At 40.2% G+C, this 22465-nt stretch overlaps 1 pseudogene; it reads left to right on the top strand.

Moving 5' to 3' along the window:
• Positions 1–17272: 17272 nt before the first annotated feature.
• Positions 17273–18772, top strand: LOC100410544 (selenide, water dikinase 2-like; annotated as a pseudogene).
• Positions 18773–22465: the final 3693 nt, after the last annotated feature.

The following is a 22465-nucleotide window of genomic DNA, read 5'->3' as shown; positions in this document are numbered from 1 at the left end:
CCAGTCACTCTCTGACTCACACTTCTTCCTCTGGTAATGCCTTACTGACGGCTTTCATACATTGTTTCAAGCCTCCAAGCATTCATTTCTGCTGTGTGTGCCCTGTGCCTAGGGGACATCCTTCCACCGCTACTCTCTGGCTGACTTGTACTCAGTCAGATTCAACCTAACTTTTTTCTTGCGTAAGTCTCCTCCAAAAGCCAAGGTGAAACTGAGTGTCCCTCATTTTGCATACATCTGCCTTATCACTGATTTTGTAATGCTGAAATCCAAAGGCTGTGACCTGCCTTGTCCTGTTCGTCTTGCTCCAGCCATACAAACTGGCTCACAACTCTTTTCCACTCTACTGGCCTTCTCTATAGCCTGAAAGGCGTCCGCCCCTCTCCACCCAAAGCTTCACCTGGCTGACTCATTCTTGTCCTCAAGTGTCTCTTCCCCTGTCAGGCTTTCCTGGCCATCTGTTCTGGCCTGGTTTCTCCCTTTGCACCACCATGGAACGTGGTGCACAAGATTGGCACCACCTCATCATCTAGGTTTTAGTCCAAACGTCATCTCTGCAGGGAAGCATTCTCTGGTGTGGCAACCATTATTTACCCACCCCAGTCCACACTGCCTTCTTCCTTGCCCAAAACTCAAGATTTGATGACCCATGATAATTGTGAATAAATTGTGGCAATATAGGTCTTCTTTGTTGCACCACTAAACGACATGCAGGCAGGCCACTATTTCTGTTCGATGAATTTCAGGGGGAGGTTTACTAGCGGATGTGAAAGCTTTGAGAAAGAATCTTTCCCTAACAAGACAGCTGCACTAGGGAGAAAAAATATTATCTTATTAGCATTCTCGCACCCCTTTCCCCTTCTGGCTTTGGAAACTGAGAGGATGTAGTGTCTGCAGCTATGGCAGTCATCCTGCAGCCATGAGGAAAATGTCAATATGTTGTGAATGGGGGAACAGAGAGATGGAAAAAACTCTTGATCTTTGATGACATGACTGAATTACTGAATCCACCCTGGGATCAATAACCTCTGGGCAATTTTAAAATAAATAATTAATGCCCCTAGGGCTTAAGCCACTGTTAGGTTTTCTGTTACTGTGGCCAGAATAGCTTAATTTGGCCAGGCGTAGTGATTCACAGCACTTTGGGAGGCTGAGGCAGGTGGATCACCTGAGGTCAGGAGATCTGCCATAGCAAAATCCCATGTCTACAAAAAACACAAAAATTAGCTGGGCATGGTGGTGTGTGCCTATAATCCCAGCTACTCGGGAGGCTGAGGCATGAGAATCACTTGAATCCGGGAGGTGGAGGTTGCAGTGAACCGAGATCGTGCCACTGCACTCCAGCCTAGGCAGCAAGAGTGAAATTCCATCTCAAAGAAAAAAAAAAAGTTATAGCTTCATCTATACTCTTAACATGCAATCTAAACTAAGACCAAGTCATTCACTATAACATTTCACTGTTTTCCTCAATCTATCACTAGTCAAAAGTATCATGCTTAGTGATGTACTATTGGTCAATTTTCCTGTCCCACTAGAAGGTAAGGACCATGGAGGTAGGGACTTTGTGATTTTGTCACTGCTCTATTTCTGGCACCTAAAACAATGTCTGGCACTCAGTAGGAGTACAATAAATATATTACATAAGTGATTGGACAAATGAATACCTCTGGAGTTAATTCCTTCTTGTCTGTGTTTTAAATCAGACTGTGGGCTCTTCAAGGTCAGAGAATTCAAACTATATATTTTCTCAAAACCTAATAGACTGCTTGGTGTATAGCAGGTAATTATGAAATGTCCTATGAATGGACACACGTGTTTCCTATCCTTTCTCCAATGGTCACTCAGGACACAACTCATGATCAGTCAATATTTGACATCTATTGGAAAAGGTGATTGATAAGGGAATTCCGAACTGTTGCTTCACGAGTGTTAAACTTGCAAGAGAAATTTATGATATGGTCTTAACCTGGCAAAACATCTTAGACTAGCCATGCAGACCAGACTTCCAGATGAAATTCTTCCAGTAATGAAGAACTGATCTTCACAGGAGGCAGCTTTTCTAGTCACATTGCAACCGTATTTTTTCCTGAGTGGGCCAAAATATGCCTGCTTGTTATTGACAGCTATTGTCAACTTTACAGTTCCCTCTCAAGTTTATTTGTCTTCTTTACAATCTAGACCTGAAACAAATACCCTCTCCACGTCTGTACACAAGCAGCTGAACTTGACAGGTATAAAATTACAGAACAAAGCCATCTACTATACGTCATTCACCGTAAGATGCCATTGGTTATGATATGCCCATTGTTTTATGGGCCATAGAGAAAACAATGGTGGCAATTAAATTATGAAATAATCCGAGGAAACCAGTACTAAGAAACTATGGAACAGTGCTAGAATGCATCCCAAATTCTGAGGTTAAAAAATGTGCATCTGGGAATTGATAAAATATAATGTGGTAGTTTCACTTTAAAATAATAAATACAGAATTCCACCCAGCTGATCAACCCTGATATGATTCACTAGCAGGCTCGTTTTTCCATGATCTTGTATGACTAATGACATTTATTGGCTTTCTTCAAATGGCTGATGCAACTCTTCCCCAGCCTTATTTAATATTTTACAGAGAAAATCGAAGCTACCAGATGAGATTGTATCTTATTCTCACCTGTAAACCCAAGTCCCACCTGCATGCACTCTGGCCTTCTTCTTTCCTATCATGTGAGAGGGAGTCTCTGTCGTCCTGTCTAAATTAATCCCTCCACAGGAGCTCCGTCCCTGTCTCCTCCGCCGTTCTTAAGGACCACATTTCTTTAGATTTCCTTCCTATTTCCTGCACCACCAAACTCCCTCTACTGTGGATACTGCTATTGACGTTCAAATATGCTCAAGTATCCTCCTTCCTCAGACAAAGCAAAGCAAAACAAGTCTCCCTTGTTTGTTTGTCCTCACTGACTGCCTCAAGTCCCTCTTCCTGGCTAAACCTCCTGAAAACTGTCTCCACTTCTCACCCTGTTGTTCTCACGCTCTTCATGCCATTGAAACCAATTGTATAAAGGTCACCAAAGTTCTCCATCTTAAGAATTCTATAATTAACTTTGCTCTCATTTTGCTTGACATCTTGGCAGCAATCAATTCAGTTAACCATTTCTCTCTTTGTTGAAATACTTCCCTTTTTAATTTTTATTTTTTAAATTGTGGTTTAAAGAATTATGCAAAATTTACCCTCTTAATTATTTTGAAGTGTACTTCAGTAGCAGTACTGAGCAATTCCCCGCTACCCCTTCCTCACAGCCTCTGGCACCACCTTTCTACTTTCTGTTTCTGTGAATTTAACTACTTTAAATAACTCATGTTTGTAGAATCACACAGTATTTATTGTTTTGTGACTGGCTCATTTCACTTAGCATAATGTCCTCAATATTAACTCATATAGTGACATATAACAAGATTTCCTTCTTTTTATGGCTGAATAATATTCCATTTTATGTATCTATCAGCCTTTCCTTATCTACTTACTTGTCAATAGACATTTGAGTTGCTGAAACACCACTTTTCTTAAATTTGTATGTACCTCTCTTTACTATTCCTGTCTGATCTCCTCTCTACTGGACTTCTAAGTCTTGGAGCTCCCCAGACCTTCTCCTCATCCCTCCTCCCCTCCACATGCCATTTCTCCCTCCCCTCCTCCCCCTCTTTCCCTATAGGAGCTCACCCACTTTCACACCCTAGATCTCCAGGCCATGCTTCTCTTCTAAATGCTACATTCACATGTCAGCAAGTCCTATGATTTCTTCCTCAAAATTTAGCTCACATCTGCCCATTTCTTTATATAGTCATGAGCCACAAAACCATGTTTCAGTTGACGAACCACATTGATACTGGTGGTCCCATAAGATTATAACACCTTGTTTTTACTGTACCTTTTCTGTTTAGATTTGTTTAGATACACAAATAGTGATCATTGTGTTACAGTTGCCTAATTCAGTACAGTAACATGTCATGCAGGTTTGTAGCCTAGGAGCATAGGCTGTATCATACGACCTGGGTATGTAGTAGGTTATACCATCCAGGTTTGCGTAAGCATACTCTGTGATGTTTGCATGATGACAAAAGCACCTAATGACACATTTCTAGGAAACTATCCTCATTGGTAAGTGACACATGACTGCATCTCCATCCAGTCCTGGCTGTCTTCCTCTCTGGCCTGTCCTAACAAAAACACTTTCTAATTGTTCTCTCTGCTTTACTCTTGCCCCCTTTCAATCTGTTTTCAGAAATCTTGTAAATATATATCCAATCACATGGCATCCCAGATTAAAACCTATTCTCATTACACTTAGGATAAGATCTGGGAGCCTCATGTGGCCTGCAAGGCCCACCTGATGTAGGACCTGTCTGCCTCTTCAGCCTCCTCTTGGGCCTTTTCTACCTCTGTCTATGCTCATCCAGGTATAAGGGCTTCCATTCAGCTCCTGAAACTTACCAAACACCTTTCTATTTCAGGGCCTCTGTATAGCCTGTTTATTCTGCCTGGGATCACTATGCGTATCTCCTCTCCCCAGCCCCTCACCTTTCTGCCTTCTTCCACACACACACCCCACATCCTTTGTGGGACTATTTCTCCTCTCCAACATGCAATAAAAACTAAAAGGAGGAAAAAGAAGCTTAGGAATATGCTGATCCTGCCTTGTGTGACCCTGAGACTGAGGGCTTCCTTCAATGCTGTCACAAGCCCCACTTGCCTCACCCTAGTCCAGCCTTGCTTCTCTTTCAGGTCTTAGCTTCCGTACGTCCCACAGAGGCCTTCACTGACCATTCTTTCTAAGAGGTCTCCCCATCCTTCCAACCCACCAACCCCTTAATCCTAAATTACTATGCCCTGTTTGATTCCCTTAATTCATGTATCTCTATTTATAATTACACAGTTGACCCTTGAACAACATGGAAGTTAGGGGTGCAAGCCCTCTTATGCAGTCAAAAATTTGTACATAACTTTTGACTCTCTCCAAAACTTAACGTACTTAGAGCCTACTGTTGACCAGAAGTATTGCCAATAACATAACAGTCAATTAACACATATTTGTATGCTGTATATATTATATATTGTATCCTTACAATAAAGCTAGAAAAAAGAAAATGTTATTAAGAAAATTATAAGGAAGAGAAAATATATTTCTATTCATTAAGTGGAAGTAGATCATCATAAAGATCTTCATCCTTGTTGTCGTCACACTGAGTAGCCTGAGAAGGAAGAAGAGAAGGGGTTGGTTTTGCTGTCTCAAGGGTGGCAGAGGCCGAAGACAATCCAAGTATAAATACGATTGCATGAGTCAAACTTGGGTTGTTCATGGCTCTACATTTCGTGGTTGTCTCTTTAGCCCCCCTCTCCCAGGAAAACAAGAGCTGTATATACACAGTGTTTGTTTGGTTTTGAATTAATTTAATAGCTACACTTACTTTAACCATCCATCCATCCATCCATGAGTGAGCATGGTTTCAAACTCCCATCAATCTTCTGTTCATCTTTTTTGCATTCTGAATGGACGAGGGGAGAAGGGAGGAAGGAAAAGCATTACCACAGGCCTTATATAAGAAATGAGACTCCTGTGGGTTTCTTTGATTTCCAAGGGTAAAGAATAATGCAAGGTCTCCTAGACCCAAGATTCTTGAAAGGATCCAGAGAAAATTTAACATTTAATCCAGTATTCAAGATATAAAGATTATTTGATATGACATGCATAACATTGCTCTTCATACATAAGAATGACATTTTACTTTTAACATGTCAACTGCCCAGGAGACCACCAGAAAAGTCTGTTGACAAGCAAAATTAAGGCAGTTAGATGTATTATACACAGTAAGAAATGTCACTGGCTTGGCAGTCTTAGTAAGTTTCGGAAGTGTGAAGTCAAGCAAGAATATTCACAGGGTTTCAAGTCATAAAAGCTAGGAAACTGGGCTTGGGCAGAGTTCATGTCCTAATGACTTGGATCAGTGTGCTCTGCGTGGTCAAAGGCTTGAGCAAGTTGTGATAAGCAAGCTGTTACTCTTGATCATAAGCTATTTTGTTTTATTCAGAAATTTATCTTCCAAGAGCAAATATTTCCTGGAGAACAAGTACCTAATCTATTTTTGCTTGCTTTTAGTATTTCACTTGGGACAGGAAAGAATGTCCAGTTCCAGTATTGTTTATCACAAGGACAGGAAAGCATATTGGTTTGAATTCTCAGCCATCAGGAAGACTTATTTCTAAGGTTCTAAAATTCACCCTCAAATTTTTAATTTATATTTTCTCCTCTTTGTCCACCACCCACTTTTCATCAGCTTTGTTGTTTAAATAGTCGATAGTCTCATTTCTCATCTTAGTCACTAAATAGGCTTTAGGCTCAGATTTGATTGGCAGGGAATCCTATTATCTTTCTCTTTCCAGTGTTATTATTTACCCCAAAACTAGTTGGATAGCTAATTTTAAGAGTCTAATTGTTGGAATGGACTACGATGGTGAATTATGCCCAGGGTAAAGTGTTTCCTTTTCACTGTATTCATCAAGTCCCCTCAAGACACACCCTTGCTTCCTTTTTTAAAGGACGGGTCTGGCTGATTTCCTGTGCTGTTTAATGTTTATTGGCTGCTCCAATTTTATTCACTTCCAGACTCACCTCCCAGTACCTTTATTCTGTGTTGTTGATGATGCTGTTCTTGCTTGGGGAACCTATGTGTTTTGGTTTAGGGGAAAGCTTCTAGGCACATTTGCTTCCCTATCTTTTCAGGAGTCAGTGGACTCATTGGTAGAGACTGTTGACTTGTTGACTATGAACGTTCTCCTCCAAGATTAAACAACAGTAACACCTTAAAGAGGAGTAACAGCCAACTATTATATGATTTATATAGGTGACATTTAGAGAAAGAAGAGGTAAGCACTAAAGACACTGCTTTTAAAAAACAGAATATTAGAATGACTCTTAAAATTCAAGGTCCTAATTTTTGAGTTGAATAAAATACAAAGATGTGATGAAATCTTTTCAAGTTTTCTGAGATGGTAAACACAAGGCCAGGTTAGAATCCAGATCTCGACTAGAATCTCTCAGTTCAAAAGTGGATAAAACCACTCAGTAGCAAATAAAAATACTCTTGCATTGTCTATGGACCCTCTTGCATAGTCTATGGACCATCTCTTAGAAAACTTTGTTTTACAAGAAAGAGATGGTTTAGTTCTTATCGGTTCAACTCAGTGTCATCAAAGACCCTAGTGGGGGGCCTAAAAAGGCATCTATTAGAGATATCTATTAGGCTTTGGACATACACAAAACTCTTAAAACTGTAGGCACAATTGTGTATATAGGTGCATGAGTGCATTTTCTGGTGCAAAGGACCATAGTTGTTGGGAAATACTCAAAGCATAAAGACCCACTGTACTGGAACTTAAACTTTGTGAAAACTTACTTCATCACTTTTCAGCTATGTGAACTTGAGCAAATTAACTTAATCTCCCCTTTTCTCAGTTTTCTCCTCTGTAAATATGAATTTGGCAGATACTGTGATTTGTCCATTCAATATATATGCTCCTTTTTCCTTATTAATGAGCTCTGTTTTGGGGGTGAGGGAGTAGCAGTGTGCTTGGTTAAAATATGTACCTGTCTACAGATCCGTGTAACTAAGCTTGAGGATATGACCAAATTCTGGCCAGTGAGATGTTAGTTGAAGTCAGTGGGTGGTGTTTTGGAAAAGTTACTATTTTTCCCGAGGGGAGCAACCTTAGTAGGCATAGGCCTTTGGCCAACTCACCCTTTCCCTCTTTCTAGCTGTAATGCAGATGCAATTGCTATTTTGTAAGCATAGGAATGAAAGCCATACGCTAAGAATGGCTGAACCAGAATTAGAGAAGATGTGGTTCTTGACACCTTCCCTGAGCCATTACGAAAGTCCTAGACTAGCTGCCTCCTGATTTATGACATTGTGAGAAAAAATAATAACACTATACTGGATTTTTTTTACTTGTAGCCAAATACAGGATTTGGTAATATTGCCTGCCTTATATGATTGCTTTAGTTAACCCATGTAAAATCACTTAGAATAGTGTCTGGCACATTAAAAAGTTTTAATAAGTGTTAGCCAACATTACTGCTACTACTATTACTACTGCTACTACTATTACTACTGCTACTACTTCAGTTATTACCACTACTATTACTACTCCTTCTAACACTGATATTATTACTAGAGTATAGCTTGGAGCATATGAGCCTAGATGTTAAGTGTAGCAGGAAAAGAAAACTGGAAAAGTTAGTCTAGATCAACACTGGGAAGGGTTTTAGATGTCAGGTACTGCTGAGTCTGAGTCCCTGGTACCAGCTTGTCAATTTAGTCTGTTTTCAGAGAGGCCTAGAAGACCAACAAGTAGAATTTCTAGCAGACCACTAGCTTTAGAAAAACAATGCTTCACGGAAAAGAATCATCTTAACATCACAAAAGTCAAGGTGAGATACAAAAGCTTAATCTGAGACAATGCACTGTGGTCAAAAGGACATTGGTTTACTAAACAGCCTTCTAGTTTCACTTTCTCTCCTTGCCTCACTATGGACTTGTATTAATGTCATTTATAACTAGGGTTGCCACAGAATTTATCATTAATGCCACGGTCTACTGGGGTCTCCGGGGTAACCTGGGATGTATGGTCAGCCTACCCATAGCCCACACAGACTCATAAAGCCTTCTTAAGAGAGATTATGAAGTATAAATTGGTACAATTTATTTAGGACACCAATGGTCATATGTATCAAAAGCATTAAAAATGCTCATTCCATTAACCCAATAGGTAATGCCACTTCTAGACCTTTCTATTGAGGAGATGAGATGTGTCCAGGTATTCATGTAAAAAAATGTTTATCCCAATGTTATTTTTAATAGTGAAAAACTGAAATCCATGTAAATGTCAAACAATAGTAAATGTGTCAAATATATTATAGTAACAGTGTACGATAGAATATTATAGAGCATGTAAATTCGTGTTTTGAAGACTATCTAATGATGTGAAAAAAAACAATGAAATATCAAGTGATAAAATGTCTAAACATGTATATACTATGTTATTTTGAAATAAAAAACATGCATGCATATATTTTCATTGCAGCACTATTCACAATAGCAAAGAAACGGAATCAACCCAAATGTCCATTAATGATAGACTGGATAATGAAAATGTGCTACATATACAACATGGAATACTATTCACCTATAAAAAGGAATGAGTTCATGTGCTTTGTAGGGACATGGTTGAAGTTGGAAGCCATGATTCTCAGCAAACTAATGCAGGAACAGAAAACCAAATACTGCATGTTCTCACTTATAAGAGGGGGCTACACAATGACAATATATGGACACAGGGAGGGGAACAACACTTACTAGGGCCTGTCAGTGGGTTGGGAATGAGAAGAGCATTACAGAAAAGAGCTAATGCATTCTGGGCTTAATACCTAGGTGCCACAAACCACCATGCCACACTTAACCTATATAACAAACCTGCACATCCTGCATATACACCTCAGAACTTAAAACAATTTTTTTAAAAAGAAGAATAAAACCATATGTGACACATGTACAGTCAACATCATACTGAGGAAGGAAAAGTTGAAAGCATTTCCCCCTAAGAACTGGAACCAGACAAAAATGCCCATTTCCACTAGTCCTATAGTACTAGAAGTCCTAGCCAGAGCAATCACACAAGAGAAAGAAAGAAAAGGCATCCAAATTGGAAAAGAGGAAGTCATATTATTTCTGTTTGCTGACAATATGATCTTGTACCTAAAAAAGCCCTACAGACTCCTAGGTTTGATAAATGAATTCAGTAGAGTTTCAAGATGCAAAATCAACGTTCAAAAATCAGTAGCCTTTCTATAAGCCAATAATGATCAAGCTGAGAAACAAATTAAGAACTTAAATCTTTTCACAATAGCTACAAATAAAATAAAACAAAATAAATACCTAGGAATACATGTAACAAAGTAGGTGAAAGATCTGTACAAGGAAAACTATGGCTGGGTGCAGTAGCTCATGCTTGTGATCCCAGAACTTTGGGAGCCCAAGGCAAGTGGATCACCTGAGCTCAGGAATTCGGGACCATCCTGGGCAACATGGTGAAACCCTGTCTCTACAAAAAATACAAAAATTAAAACAAATTTGCAAGAAAAAACCCAACAACCTCATCAAAAACTGGGCAAAAGATATAAACAGACACTTTTCAAAAGAAGACATTTATGTGGCCAATAAACATGAAAAAATGCTCATCATCACTGGTCATTAGAGAAATGCAAATCAAAACCACACTGAGATACCATCTCATGTCAGTTAGAATGGTGATCATTAAAAACTCTGGAGGCAACAGATGCTGGACAGGATGTGGAGAAATAGGAACGCTTTTACATTGTTGGTAGGAGTGTAAATTAGTTCAACCATGTGGAAAACAGTGTGGCGATTCCTCAAGGATCTAGAAATAGAAATACCATTTGACCCAGCAATCCCATTACTGGGTATAACCCAAAGGATTATAAATTGTTCTATTATAAAGACATACGCACATGTATGTTAATTGTGGCACTGTTTACCATAGCAAAGACTTGGAACCAACCCAAATGCCCATCAAAGATAGACTGGATAAACAAAGTATGGCACATATACACCATAGAATACCACGCAGCCATAAAAAAGGATGAGTTCATGTCCTTTGCAGGGACATGGATGAATTTGGAAACCATCATTCTTAGCAAAGTGGCACAAGAACAGAAAACCAAATACCGCAAGTTCTCACTCATAAGTGGGTGTTGAACAATGAGAACACATGGACACAGGGAGGGGGACATCACACACTGGGGTCTGTTGGGAGGTGGGGGTCTAGGGGAGGGATAGCAGGGAGTGGAGAGATTGGGGAGACATAACATTAGGAGAAATATCTAATGTAGGTGATGGGGGGATGGAGGCAGCAAACCACCATGGCATGTGTATACCTATGTAACGATCCTGCAAGATCTGCACATGTACCCCAGAACTTAAAGCATAATTTAAAAAAATTCACTGGGCATGGTGGCACTCGCCTGTAATTCCATACTCCAGAGGCTGAGGTAAAAAGATTGCTTGAGCCTGGAAGGTCAAGGTGGCATTGAGCCAAGATTGTGCCACTGCACTCCAGCCTAGGTGACAGAGTGAGGGCTATCTCAAAAACAAAAACAAAAAACTACAAAACACTGATGAAATAAACTGTAGAAAACACAAATAAATGGAAAAAACATCCCATGTTCATGAATTGGAAGAATAAATATTGTTAAAATGATTATACTGTCCAAAGCAATAAGAGATTCATTGCAATTCCTATTAAAATGCCAACATCATTTTTCACAGAGTTAGAAAAACAAACCTAAAACTTATATGGGCTCCCAAAAAGGAGCCCAAATAACGAAAGCAATTTTAAGCAGAAAGAACAAAGCTAGAGACATCACATTATCTGACTTCAAATTGTATGAGGCCTTAATAACCAAAACAGCATGGAACTAGTACATAAACACACAAACAGACCAATTAAACTGAATAGAGAACTCAGAAATAAAGCCATATACCTACAGCCAACTGATCTCCATCAAAGTCGACAAAAATACGCACTGGGTAAAGGACACTCTGTTTAATAAATTGTTCTGGGAAAATTGTATGATCTCATGCAGAAGAATGAAACTGAACCTATATCTCTCACCATATTAAAAAAAATTAACAAGATAGATTAAAGACTTACTAGACCTGAAACTGTAAAAATTCTCGCAGAAAACAGGAAAAATTCTTCTGGACCTTTGCCTCAGCAAAGAATTCATGACTAAGATGCCAAAAGCAAATTCAACAAAAAACTAAATAAGCAAATATGACTTCATTAAACTAGAAAGCTTCTGTACAGCAAAAGAGATTTAATCCACAGAGTGAACAGAAAACTTACAGAATGGAAGAAAATAATTATAAACTATGCATCTGACAAAGGACTAATATCCAGAATCCAAAAGGAACTCAAACCACACAACAGGAAGAAACCAACCCCATTAAAAAGCAGGCAAAGACATGAACAGGTATTTTTCAAAAGAAGACATAAAATGGCCAAGAAGAATATGAAAAAAATGTTCAGCATCACTAATCATTAGATACATGCAAATTAAAACCACAATGAGATACCACCATACACCGGTCAGAATGGCCATTATTAAAAAGTCAAAAAATAACAGATGTTGACAAGCATGTGGAGAAAAGGGAATGCTTATACACTGTTAGTGGAAATGTAAATCAGAACAACCCCCACAGAAACAGTATAAAGATTTCTCAAAGAACTAAAAATACAAGTGCCATTCTACCCATTAATCGCACTAGGTATCTACCCAAAAGAAAAGAAACTATTATATTTTAAAAAGTGATCTGCACTCATATGTTTATCACAGCACTATTCACAATAGCAAAGATATGGAATCAATCTTCGTGTCCATCATCAGATGAGAATAAAGAAAATGACTGAATAAGAAAAGTGTATATATACATATATATATGTGTGTGTGTGTGTGTGTGTGTATATATATATACATATATATGTGTGCGTATATATATATGTGTGTGTGTCATGGAATACTATTCAGCCATAAAAAATGATGAAATCATGTCTTTTGTAAATGTAATGTAAATGGAATTGGAGGCCATTATCCTTAGTGAAATGACTCAGAAACAGAAAGTCAAATACTGCATGTTCTTATTTACAACTGGCAGCTACTAATGTGTACCCATAGACACAGAGAGTGGAACAGACTTGGAGACTTGAAAAGCTAGATGAGGGATGAGGAATTACCTAACGAGTACAAGGTGCACGATTCAAGTGATAAGTACCCTAAAAGCCAAGACTTCGCCACTATACAATGTATCCGTATAACAAAACTGCACTTATACCCCTAATCTATAAAAATAAAAACGTAATTTAAAAAAATTTTTAAAGAAAAATTCTTACGTATCTATACATACAATGTAAAAAAAGATGTAAAGAAACAAAAATGTTTATAGTTATCTCTTCTTTGATTAGTTGTTTGTAGGAACATTTTATACTCTGATATTTTCTAAGTTTTCACGACAAAAATATAATTTAAACTAGCAAAAAATGCAAAACAAAACAAAATCCTTCACCAGTCAAAATTCAGTTCAGAAATCTGATTCAACTCTGCATTCCAAATACAAAGAGTTATAATCTAGTGAATGGGCCTTGCACACCTGTTGGAAGAGCTGGGGGAACAAGAGGAGGTATCCCCAAAATCTCAGCCTGCAGCTCCAAAGCCCAGGGCTTCCCAAGAGCTCACCACAAATCACAGAGCCTTCAAGAAACACCTACTGCTTCATAGGGAGGGAAAGGAGTAAGAGGGAAACAAAGTCTTGGAAAGATATAGCTATGCTTGAGGGGATCCAAGAACTTCAAAGTAAGCGATTCCCAAGAAGCTGCCCCAGCTCAGCAGCCCCCAGCTCAGGTGTGGTTGGTTCCTAGGAGTAGCCCTCCTATCTCCATCACTTCTCGGCCTGCAGTTGGCCTGCATGTACCCACAGTTGCACCTGGAAAACAGCCTCTTCTCATTTGCCTTTCAACCCACAGGAAAAGGGAATCTAGGATACGTACTTCCTGGCTTTTCATCTGCAATGTGGTTGAAGATCATACAAGGATATGGCAGACAACATACAAAACAACAGCAGAACAACTTTAAAGGTGATAATACTATGAGGTTTCTACTTACCTAGTACTTCTCATTTGAAGCACCAGTCTTGGTTGTAACAGAAAGGTATCATCAGGATAGTCCAGCTAGCCATTGGATATAAAATAATATTTAAAGCATTCTTTGTATTGTTTGGTTCTATTTTGTTTTTACCTCCAAGGATTATAAAAATTACAAAGAATTTGTATAGCATGGCACAGTTCCAAGTCTGACCTGAGAACTCCCTGGGCAAGTCACTATTTATTCTGGGGATGATTTTTTAAAACACACCCCCCTAAAAAGTACTTTGTCTCAGTGGTAAGCTGAATCCTTTCTCTGAGGCCTTCCATTACTGCCATAAAGAAAGGAGGAGTAAATACCACAGCATAGGGAAAAGAAGGCTGGTATACAAGAACATTTCAATCTGACGGGAAACAGAGAGCCTGTGGCTGGCAGAATAATGTCCCCACCACCACCACCACAGATACATACACATCCTAGTCCCAGGAATCCGTGAATATGTTACCTTACACAACAAAAGGGATTTTGCCAATGTGACAGGTGGGCCCAATGTAATCACAAGGGTTTTTAAGGGTGGAGAGGGAGACAGAACCAGGGAGATGTGACTATGCATGAAGGACGGAGGACTGCAGTGTAAGAAGGGCTCAACCCACTACAGGTGGCTTTGGAAAGTGGAGAAAAGGGGCCATGAGCTAAGAAATACCAGCAGTCTAAAGACATTGGAAAAGGTAGCCAGGCATGGTGGCTCACACCTGTAAGCCCAGCACTTAGGGAGGCCGAGGCAGGTGGATCATGTGGTCAGAAGATTGAGACCCTACTAGCTAACATGGTGAAACCCCATCTCTACTAAAAAAATAAAAAATAAAAAAAATTAGCCAGGCATGGTGGTATATACCTGTAGTCCCAGCTACTCAGGAGGCTGAGAGGCAGGAGAATCGCTTGAACCTGTGGGTGGAGGTTGCAATGAACTGAGATTGCATCACTGCCCTGCAGCCTGGCAACAGAACAAGACTCCATCTCAAAAATAAATACATAAATGAGAAAAGGCAAGGAAATTGATTTTCTCCCTAGAGCTTCCAAAGGAACTCAGCCCTGCCTATGCCTTAATATCAGCCCAGTGAAATTCATGTCAGACTTCTGACCGCCAGCATATAAAATGACACGTCTATTGGTTTTGCACCAGTAAATTTGTGGTAATCACAGTGGCAATAGAAAGCTAATCCAGAGCCCTTCTGTTTCTGAACAGGAGAAGTTCTGGCACAGAGAGCAAGAGCAAGGGGCAGGCAAGAGGTGAGATGTCTTCTCAAGTCAATACTTAACTAGGGAGGAAAGGGGCAGAGGAGAGCAAGAGGCTCAGAAACACGAAGTCTTGCCTCCTCCTGCTCCCTAAAGGATGTATCCACTTTCTGCACACACAGACACCACACTAAGAACCAACGCAGATCCCTGAGTAAGGCAGAGGTTGTATCGAGCCGAGTTCATGGCACTACACTCCAGCCTGGGTGGCAGAGAAAGACTCTTATCTCACGTACAAAAAAATAATAAATAAATAAATAAACAAACCAGATGAGAATGTTGCAATTTTTGAATGCAATTTTTTTCTTGCTTCAGTGAGAACAAAGGCTCAGATCAAGATAGAATAAACAAACATAAAGGCATTTTTGCATTACACATACATTCACAAAAATTCAATAGACTGAAAAGAATATAAATTATCTTATTTCATTCTCTCTTTTTTCCTCCATGGAACTGGTAATAATCTTAGTGAGACTAAGAAAATGGTCCCTATGCAGCACTTAGCTTGGGGAAGTAATCAGAGTAGGAAAGTAGGGTGGTTGTGTCCCAGTTGAGGTTGAAGCTCCAAGCCCCCTCTGATTGCAGCTGCTACCAAGACACTTATAAGCTGAGCTTTATTTGACTGCCATCTAGTGGTCATTTAATTTTCTTTTTTCTTTCTTTTTTCTTTTCTTTTTTTTGAAAGACAGGGTCTCACTTTGTTGCCCAGGCTGGAGTGTAATGGTGTGATCTCCGTTCTCAACCTCCTGGGCTCAAGTGATCCTCCCGCCTCAGCCTCCCAAGTAGGTGAGACTACAGGCGCATACCACCACGCCCAGTTAGGTTTTGTTTTTAGTGGAAACAAGGCCTCCCTGTGTTGCCCAACCCAGGTTCTAAGCTCAAGCAATCCTCCCACCTCAGCTTCCTGAAGTACTGAGATTTTAGGCATGAGCAATTGTGCCCGGCCCATTTAATTTCTTTATGGAAGCTTAGTAGGGTGGTTTCTTGTGTTTTTGCTGAAAGCTGTGAAAACCATTTAAGTTTGCAAAGATATACAATAAGAAATGAAGAATGTTGCCTAAAATCTTGTGTGATCACATCACAGAGGAATCAAAAAACTATGAGATCACTGAAAATAGACTTTACATTTAGTCACTTACTGATGGGAAAAAAAACTGATAGACAATATAAAAGATCACAAAGAGTGAATGTAAGACTAGACTAGAAGAAATTCAGATTCCCCATGCAGCCTCCTTTCCTATATATATTCTATGTAGAAAAGCAATAAAGCTTATGAGCAAAAGCACAGGCTTCAAAACTCGGTTTCTTGAGCTGAGTTCAGCTCCAGCCCTTATTAGCTCAGTGGGCTTGGCCAAGTTGCTTAACCTTCCTTAGCCTCTTTCCTCATCTGTGGAGTATAACACCACCTAGCACATAGGATTGTTGAGATGATTAGACAGGATAGACAGCTAAATTAGATAGCAATTACTTGGAATAGCACTTGGTTCGTGGTAAGCACAAAATAAACATTAGCTAGGAGTGTTTGATGCCATGCCTATTTTAAAAGGCAAGTTTGCCATAAAATGTAGGTTAATTAAACTGACCAGCTAAAGTCCAGTATATAAAATGTTAAATACATTTTAAGAGCCCTGGAAGAATGTCTATTTTGTAGCAAATGGCATGGAAGTGGTTAGTCTTGAGGAGATATTATACTTGTATACTTGAATACTTGAAGACGAAGGAAGAAAAGGTAGGGCACAGTAAAGACAAGGGATAAATACCTCCTTTTCGTCACTTATTCATTCACTAAACATTTACTGATTGTCTACTACATACTAAAGACCATACCAGGTCATCTTAGGTCAGCGGTTCTCAAAGCGTGGTCCACAAGGTCAAAACCACTTTTATGATAATACAAAGATGTGTTGAGATTTGCACTGCTGGTGTAAACACAATGGTGGCTGGAACTGCTGGGCATGCATCAAGAGAGCGGTACCAATTTGTCACTGTTTTTCACCACCATACCCAGTACGGGAAATCCCTTCCTTTTATCTAAATGAAAATTTCCTTTTTCTAATTTCATATAATGCGTTAAGACTGGTAAATTTCCAGATACGAAATCTTTACGTGAGACTGGTTTCTGATGATCAGGTTTAGATATCAAAGGTATGCTGGATTCATAAAAGAAATTGGGAGGAAGACCTGGAAGGCTGCCTGAGGCGTGAGTTTGACCAGGCGTGAGTCTGACCATGCACGATGGCGGAAGCCTTGGTGACGGGCGCCTGCGGAGGAACGATGGTAGCGATGGCAGCTGCGGAAGGGCCGGCTTGCTTGACTCCGGGCCAGCGCATCTCCAACTACTGGCCCCTGGAGCCCCAGGCGTTGGGCCTCAGCCCTGCCTGGCGGCTGACAGGCTTCTCCGGCATGAAGGGCTGAGACTGCAAGGTCCCGCAGGAGACGCTGCTCAAACTACTGGCGGGACTGACGGGGCCGGACGTGCGGCCCCTACTGAGCAGGGGCCTGGTGGGCGGTCAGGAAGAGGTGTCCCAGGAAACCGGAGCGGGCCCCAGCCCCACTTTTCCAGCCCTGGGCATCGGGATGGACTCCTGCATCGTTGCCCTGAGGCATGGGGGCCTGTCGCTGGTGCAGACCACGGACTTCTTTTACCCCTTGGTGGAAGATCCCCACGTGATGGGGCACATAGCTTGTGCCAACATGCTGAGTGACCTCTATGCCATGGGCCTTACTGAGTGTGACAACATGTTGATGTTACTCAGTGTCAGCCAGAGTATGAGTGAGGAGGAACACGAAAAGGTAACGCCACTCACGGTCAAAGGCTTTCGGGATGCGGCTGAGGAAGGAGGGACTGCAGTGACTGGTGGGCAAACGGTGCTCAACCCTTGGATTATAATCGGTGGAGTTGCTACTGTGGTATGCCAGCCAAATGAATTCATAATGCCCGACAGCGTGATGGTTGGGTATGTGCTGGTTAATGGGGATGTGCTGGTGTTAACCAAACCGTTAGGAACCCAGGTTGCTGTCAATGCCCACCAATGGCTGAATAATCCTAAAAGATGGAATAAAGTAAAGATGGTGGTCTCCGGAGAAGAGGTGGAGCTGGCCTAACAGGAAGCCATGTTCAATATGGCTACCCTCAACAGAACTGCTGCAGGTTTAATGCACACATTTAATGCCCATGCGGCCACAGATATCACAAGCTTTGGCATTCTAGAACACTCCCAGAAACCTTGCGAAACAACAAAGAAACAAAGTGTCCTTTGTTACTCATAATCTGCCAATAATTGCCAAGATGGCTGCCACCAACAAGGCCAGTGGACAGTTTGGGCTTCTTCAAGGAACCTCAGCTGAAACCTCTGGAGATTACTAATTTGTCTGCCTAGAGAACAGGCAGCTCACTTTTGTTCCGTAATCAAATCCTCCAAATATGGAGAGAGTCACCAAGCGTGGATCACTGGCATTGTGGAAAAGGGAAACGGAACGGCCCAGATCATTGACAGGCCGCGAGTTATTGAACTCCTACCTCGTGGGGCCACAGCTGCTGCTCTTGCTCCTGACAATTCAAATGCCTCCTCTGAGCCTTGCTCGTGAGATGAAAGAACAGAAGCTGTTTGGACCGTAGAGCTGTTGTACACAATCATGGCTGGTTCTCAAGAGTTGATTTTAAGAAATTTCCAAAGAAGGCTGCCTGCATAGTGGTTCCAGCTGCCCTTTCTAGGTAACTGGAATCAGCCCATCAAAAGCAGCCTTTATGTACATTCCGAGGCCAGAGTAATATTTTGAACTTTGTGGGGGATGTTTGTTCATCACTTGGGTAGAGGAGGAGCAGAAATATCTGTTTTCTCTTTCCAAAGTGAGGCTATTCCAGGTTGAGGGATTTTTCTTTGCACTGGGTTAATTTCTGTACAGGGATTGAGTTGATTTATTAAAACCACACACACAAATTGCAAAATGAAAAAATTTAGATCAGAAGCAAATGAGTTTTCGACCAATACTGTTGATAAATCTAAATTGTTGAGAGATCTTATAATGCAACCTCAAATTCTTTATTAGACTTTACTGAGTACTGGCTCTTTCCTGCTCTGGACAAGAACTGAGCAGCTTGTCATGACTGGAAAAGGAGGACCTGCAACCATCTGGCTTGGTCTCTGTTAATGACGTCTCTCCCTCTAAACCCCATTAAGGACTGGGAGAGGCAGAGCAAGCCTCAGAGCCCAGGCCTAGGTGTACTTATTAAGATGTTAAGCTGTTTGCTGCAGATTTCTGGTGATCAATAAAGAGTAATTTCTTCTTAAATAAAAAAAAAAATTGGGTGGTTTTCCATCTTTTTCTATAGCTTTGAGTAGCTTAAAGATAAAACACAGCTATCATCTGGCCTTCCTTCCTCAGTGAGAAATTTATTGAGGTGTGACTAGTCAATTAAAAATTTCAACTTCTCTTTGAGTCAATATTCATTATTTAAAGTACCATAACTTAACAGATGTACCTTGGTGTTATATATCATTTTTTTCCCTCCTGGGACATAAGAATTTTAACCAAGCTTTTCTTCTGTACTTTTTTCTGTTATACAAAACACAGACATCCATAAAGATACTTGTGTTTGATTATTCACCTTTCCATGGTGTCAGTTACTTGCTGAATAGCATAGGGAGGAAGAGCTACAATTTCAGCATGTTATCAAAAATATTCTCTAATTAAATCTGTCTTCCCTAAGAGCATGTCTCCCTCTCCTTGGTTTTCAGCCTTCAAATTATTAGGGCTTACAGTTAGTGAGGCTTCTCTTTCCGTTTCTAATTTCCCAGCTGGTCTTCTGTAGAGGATTTGAGCCTACAATGATCAGATGGGCCTTTTACAGAAATCTGCATCTGGCACAAAGTCTGAAAAAGTTTGTATCAGATTTCAGGCTGCTCCCTCCAAAGCATTTGGGAGGTATTTTTACTATTATAAATTGTGGCTTTCTTATTTCATCTGAAAGGCAATGTTTTTATCTTAAATATGCTTTTTAATCTATTAATGCCAAATCCAGTCTTCATTGTACTTACTGTTTTTAGTGAGTTTCAAGGGAGGAAAAGACAGTAAAAGTGTCCTCAGTTTGTCACATCAAGTTATTTGCATTCTGTTCAGGAATATTTCTAAAAATCCACTCTACCATGAAACGATGACATGTGATTTTATTAAAGAATTGTTACTCACTGGGCATGGTAGCTAAAGCCTGTAATCCCAGCACTTTGGGAGGCCAAGAAGGGCAGACTGCTTGAGATCAGGAGTTCAAGACTAACATGGACAACATGGTGAAACCCGGTCTCTACAAGAAAATACAAAAATCAGGTGGGCGTGGTGGCATGCACCTGTAGTCCTAGCTACTCAGGAGGCTGATGCAGGAAGATCACTGGAGCCCAGGAGGTGGAGGCTGTAGTGAGCCAAGATCATACCACTGCACTCTAACCTGGGTTATAGAGTGACACCCTGCCTCGAAAAAACAAAAAAAAGTTACTCGATGACTTAAAATGTAATTTTACTCAGTAACTTTATTCACACACTTTTAAATAAACCGAAATGTAGTTAGTCAAGAATTACTTGGAAACTAATAGGAAATAATACCATCCAATAGTTGTCAAATAGCCACACCTTTCATGACAGAAAAATTACTGGCTCTATACAAAAAAATAGATGCCTATTTGTGAATTTATTTTCTTTACATGGAACAAGCGGATTCACAAAAATGGTGTTAGTGGTAAAATAAATGCAATAACAGGATTTGGAGAAAACAAAATTTAACACCCAGACCCAGTCTCTCTTGAATCTTGAGAAGTAACAGAGCCTAATAAATCCAGGTGAGTTAAACTGCTATCTGCTTTTATTTCCTAGAACTCGGCTAAATCTGCAAATTGTATTTCCAGACAAAGCCTTCTACATTCTTCAAACACAAATTCCATAGTCCAAAACTTTATCATTATGTGCCTCCAAAGTTTTTTTTGTTTTTTTTTTCCTTTGGAGATGCAGTCTCACTCAGTCACCCTGGCTGAAGTGCAGTGGTGCAATCTTGGCTCACCGTAACCTCCACCCACTGGGTTCAAGTGATTCTCCTGCCTCAGCCTCTGGAGTAGCTAGCTACAGGAACACACTGCCATGCTGGGCTAATTTTTGTATTTTAAAAGAGAAGGGGTTTCACTGTGTCTGGCCACCTCAGCCTCCCAAAGTGCTAGGATTACAGGCCTGAGCCACCACGCCTGGCAGAAGCTTTTTAAATAAGATTTTTAAAAACTTATCTGACACACCAATTTTCCACATTGCTTTATAGTAGTGTCCTATTCCTACTGTTTCAGATCTTCCAGCACACTACTAGAGTCTCTAAAGCAATATATGTGACCTATGTTCAGCAAAAGTATATGGGCTTTATGTTCGCCTGATTTCATCTTGTTTTCTGTATGTATCAGGACTTTTTCGGTTGTGAGTTCAGAAACCCAACAATCTTATGAGCAAGTTTCTGCTTATAGAACCAAGTAATACGTAGTTGAGACTCAGCAACAGCTATAATTAGCTTCAAAGTCCTTCCACATTCTATTTCTATCTATTTACGCTCTACTAAATTTCGTTTTTCACAACAGCTTTTTCCAGATGACAGAAAAATACAACTGTGGAGAGCTCCCATGCTGAGATTAGCTCTTTTTGTTTCCAATTTTTAAAATTTCATTCTCTGATTAACTCAATAACTCAATTTGAGCCAAGTAATCTCTCAAGGGGTAATTCCTAGGTGGTCAAGGAGGTAGAATCTGTAAGATGATAGCAGCTCCCTATGAACAATATAATACAAATGAAAAGAGCACCTTCCCAAAGAGATACTATATTGTATTCAAAAACGGGTAAAGGATATACAATGCCTCCTTTTTCTTAATCTTTTTTTTTTTCATGAATTGGAAGAGTTAATATTATTAACATGTCCATACTACCCAAAGTAATAGACATATTTAACACAATTCCTATCAAAATACCAATGACATTCTTTACAGAAATAGAAAAACAATCCTAAAATTGATATGGAACCACAAAAGACTCCAAATGGCCAAAGCAATTTTGAGCAAAAAGAATACAGCTGTAAGTATCACAATACCTTTTTTTTTTTTTGAGATGGAGTTTCGCTGTTGTTGTCCAGACTGGAGTGCAATGGCACGATCTCACCTCCGCCTTCTGGGTTCAAGCAATTCTCCTGCCTCAGCCTCCCGAGTAGCTGGGATTACAGGCACGCGCCACCATGCCCAGCTAATTTTTGTATTTTTAGTAGAGGAGACAGGGTTTCACCTTGTTGACCAGGATGGTCTCGATCTCTTGACCTCGTGATCCACCCGCCTCGACCTCCCAAAGTGCTGGGATTATAGGCGTGAGCCACCGTGCCCAGCCACTATAGT

The sequence above is a fragment of the Callithrix jacchus genome, chromosome 4, assembly GCF_049354715.1.
Source record: "Callithrix jacchus isolate 240 chromosome 4, calJac240_pri, whole genome shotgun sequence".
Classification (NCBI taxonomy): domain Eukaryota; kingdom Metazoa; phylum Chordata; class Mammalia; order Primates; family Cebidae; genus Callithrix; species Callithrix jacchus.
The sequence above is the reverse complement of the archived record's forward strand: the minus strand, read 5'-3'. Positions and strand labels throughout refer to the sequence as shown.